The sequence below is a fragment of the Apis dorsata genome, unplaced genomic scaffold, assembly GCF_000469605.1.
Source record: "Apis dorsata unplaced genomic scaffold, Apis dorsata 1.3 scaffold_840, whole genome shotgun sequence".
Classification (NCBI taxonomy): Eukaryota; Metazoa; Arthropoda; class Insecta; order Hymenoptera; family Apidae; genus Apis; species Apis dorsata.
Window position 1 is genome coordinate 227,102 of NW_006263966.1, and position 4,438 is coordinate 231,539.

The window sequence follows — 4,438 nt, forward strand, 5'->3', positions numbered from 1 at the left end:
ATACATTATTTACAATTATGTAAAGAATAATCTTTGTATTATATGAATTTTATTATGATTCTATTATAAAAATTTATTTATCCATAATCAAAACGAACTTTGAAATCGGAAACAAACTTTCGAACAGAGATCACGTGTCACACGTATTAGATGCATAATTAGACCATAGATATTTATGCAAATTCGAATTTTTAATCAACATAATGAGAGTTTCAACTAAATGGAATTTAAATACATATTTATTCCATTTTTTAAACATCAATGAACAATACATAGTATATTTTTTCGCGTATTATGTATATCCCATAAATTTTATTCAAATTTTCTATAAATGCATAAAAAGCAATCTACTCGTATATATAAATCATAAAGAAGATCAAAAATTCTACAAACGTACGAAACTCAGAATTACCTCTAAGGACCATGAAACAGTTTCGATACGATAAGTAGTAAAAAAGATTTTACTGGTCGAAATTCTAAGAAGTTTGTGACACTTTAACGATATTACACGGGTTAATGTTGCCGCTCGAAATCGGGTCAATGTAATAGTCGTTTGCCCTTGCCTCCGGATTCGTAAAGCAAACATTTAACGAGCGCGTGCTATCGCCCTGTCTCTCTTTTACACGGGATTCCACCAATGCTCCGCGAGGGTGTTGAAATAATCGTGTTCGGTTAATTGCACGACGCGTGTTAAAATTGGATGCTAAACATCCAGATAATTGCTCGGTTGGAAACGCGTTATCTTATGTAAATTTCGGGAAACCGTGTCAGAAATTCGTTTCGTCTCAACGGATGATGGGGTTAAGCTTCGCGTTAATTGCTTCTAATTATTTAGACGTTTGTTTTCGATTATTTATGATTTCTACTTGGTCGTGTTATTTATAAACTAGATACTAGAATTATAATAATGGAATATATATTGAAAAGAATATGGTATTTATATGATATGGTAAATAAACTTAATATAGATTGAATGTTTATACTTGTGATTTGTTATCAGGAATATTTATAATTGTAACATTATATGAACGTATTTTTTAAATTATTCTGCGTTTGTTTTTTTTAATTATTGAATCGTAAATACGAAATAATTTGCATTCGTTTATTATATTAATTCAAAACAAATTTAATTATTGTTTTTTATCGTATAAATTAACATAAATCGAAAAACAGTATATATATATTAACTAAATACTTTTCTAAATAATATTATGTATTCTCTTTATTGTATCAATTTTTTAATTAAAATTTCCCAAGGAGTGGTTGAGAATAATAAAATGTATTAAATAGATATCGACAGTGTATTCTTATCATTAATGTTCTTATCATTGCATTATTGTATTATATGGAATGAAAAACTAGGCCATTGTCATTTCGTATTTTTGTTACAATTTTTTTTAAATAAAACATTTATGAACATTTAATATTTATGTAACTTTTAACTAACATTACAACGAATAATTTTAATTCGTAAAAACAACTCAAAGAGAAAGAATAAATTTTTTCTCTCGTGATTTCTTTTTCAAAGAAATTGAATTTGAAAAAGAATTTGTTAGATAAAAATATAACTGATATCGATTCTCAATTGAATATAAATGGATTATTGATAGAAGGTTTCTCTATATGCGAAAATAAGTGAAAAATTTTTTAATTTAAATTCTTCTTCTCGAATAATCAGATCCTTGAAACTCGATGAATTTTAACAATTTTTTTTGAAAAAAATATGAAAAAATTGTATTCCATATTTTTTTTTTTTTTTTACGTCAAATAACTTTCTATCAATAATTCCAATAACTCATATCGGAAATTTTCCTATATTCGTTTCATCTCTATATGTTTCAACTCGATTTTTTCGAAAACCAAAAGTGAAAGAAAAATTATTTTTTTTTCTATATATTTCTTGATGCGTGAAATCATCTCTTATCCAATCTTTAATTTAACTTTCAATCTAACATATTTTTCGTATATTCTTTAATATATTCACGAATCATGAAACAAAAGATCTATATATAAAAATATATAAAAATAATTCATTCATTAAATTATAAACAGTTTGAGCTTAGATTAAATTAAATAAAATTCATCTTGATACAATAAACTTAAGACATCTCGACTTTTACATTTCAACTCTTTGTTTCAATCTTTCTAATTCAACACATCTATCGTTAAAAACACTTCATCTAATATACGTAGTGACAAATTATAAGCAAAGAAATCTAAATCACTTTAAAATTGCACAACATCACGAAGGAACAAAGCTGATACACAATTTTTCACATTCACGTTCACCAGAAGCCTCAAAAGATTATCCTTTTGACAATCGTAATTTACTGATTGATCACGATTCGTTCACCGTCACGTTTAATATCGGATGAGTTTCACCGTGTAACAAGGTTCCTTCGTCCCGACGTTGGAATTCAATTATTCGGGGTAAGAAAACGCGCCGCTTGTCGTCACACACACCCAATATCCCAGCGGGTATGGGTTCGCACGAGTATAATTCGTGGGACGAATGTGCGACTCGCGGCAAAAGGGAGAAGAAGTGTAGCAAGAGTATCGATCGATTGGATCGGTAACAAGGATAACGAGACGAGACGATCGTCTCGCGTGCATTAAAACCGTGCCCGATAATTTATGCATGCTTCTTTCAATACCACCTTGTCTTGTTTTACCATTCATCGATTAATCTGTCACGTCCCATATGAGCGATTATTATCTCGAATCTCGTGCTACGAATGCAGCAAGAATTTTCATATTTCTCAAACAGTGTCTGTCTCTTTTCATTCATTATTATGGAAAGGAGAACGGAATTGGGTTTTTAAATAAATTTTATTTCAACATTGTATTATTTTTTGCAATCTAATCAAATGGATAAAATTTAGTTATTATCTTTTATGATGATGGAATTATAATTCATTTTAATTACAGTTCTAAATATATTTAATGGTAAATTATGGAAGATTTAGTTCATGAATATATGTGTACAGGTACTTTTTTTAATTTAAAATTTATAATATTATATTCTGAGAAAAAGGAGTATAATCAAAATTATATTTTCTATAGGTTGTAATTAATCATATAAACAAAATTAATAAGAAATTATGCGGTATATACCATTGCATTATCTCTATTACTATCGATAAACAAGAATTAATTCAATCGAAATTAAAGATAAAATCAAAATTTAATCATATCTAATACATGTCCACAATTATTTCATACTCTGTTCAATTGATTAACTCATAGATCGATGCTCAAAAATTATAGAAAAGTTTATTATTATCTCTAATATACGTGTATATATATACAAAAGATAAAAATCGAAGGAAACGTAATCTTGCCCGTGAAAAGTTGAAATCATGGTGACAATCTGACCGTGGCGATAAGTGTAAATAAGGCAAGGCTGGCCGATAAGATTAGTCATCCAAGAAGACAATGAGGCGATGTCCCACCCGCATGAGGGTGCTGCGACCTATATACCTTGACCCACTGTCCACAGGTGAGCTACAATCCTCCGTCCTACATCATCTTATCTTATTTCTCTCTCGGTCGGCAGACCATTGATAACGAAGAGTACTATATATCACGTGTACGCAGAAATTATTTCGATATGTCGGTTGGAAAACGAGTTGATTACGTGTCGATCATTTTTTCGCCTCGGTTACGTGCCTGTTTTCTTTGAGCGTTCTGTGTGCCATTGTGGTCTCTGGCCAGAAAATTAGAGCCATTTTTTGCAATTTTCAATATTTTTTCGAGTAAAGACTCGAACGAAACTCAACTGCGAATTTTATTTATGATAATTCTTGAGACGTTTGTTTAAAAATATTTATATATATATATTTGTCATTATATTAGTTTAATATAATTTAATAAATAATAAAATTAGTAGTTAATAAAAATTATTGAAAATTGAGGTCGTAGATAAAATTTTCCACTTAATCGATTTCTTTTACATGAGATTCACGTACGCGATACAAATCGTATTCTTTCATAAAGCAATTTATAAATTACGATTCATGGGCGCACACGCATTATAAGATATTCGATTGTAAAATATTCAAATATTCTGATGTAGCTATATAAAACACACATCTGCAACTTTATTTGAAGAATGATGGATAGAAGCTAGCGAGAACATTATTTACATATTACGTGTCTTTAAATATTTACAGGATCATCGCGATGAAACTCGATATTATATAAATAATTATCTTCAAAATAAATACAATATCTCGTAATTAAAAAATTATTTCAAAATATATAAAAAACATAAAAATATATACGAAGATTCCATTAAAATCGAAAAATCAATTGATGCACTAATTTTCGAGAAACAGTTCCATATATTACCATTTTCATTAATCTCGTCGCTGACAAGTAGCCGAGAAATAGAAATACGTGTAAACACAAAAAAAAAAAAAAAAAAAAAAAAAAAAAA

General features: G+C 28.6%; 1 protein-coding gene across 2 annotated transcripts in view; it reads right to left on the reverse strand.

Annotated features, from left to right (window-relative positions):
• The window catches only part of LOC102679513 (soluble guanylate cyclase 89Db-like), a 34,122-nt gene that overhangs the window by 6,126 nt on the left and 23,558 nt on the right, over positions 1–4,438 (reverse strand). The gene's annotated exons all lie outside the window — the stretch shown is intronic.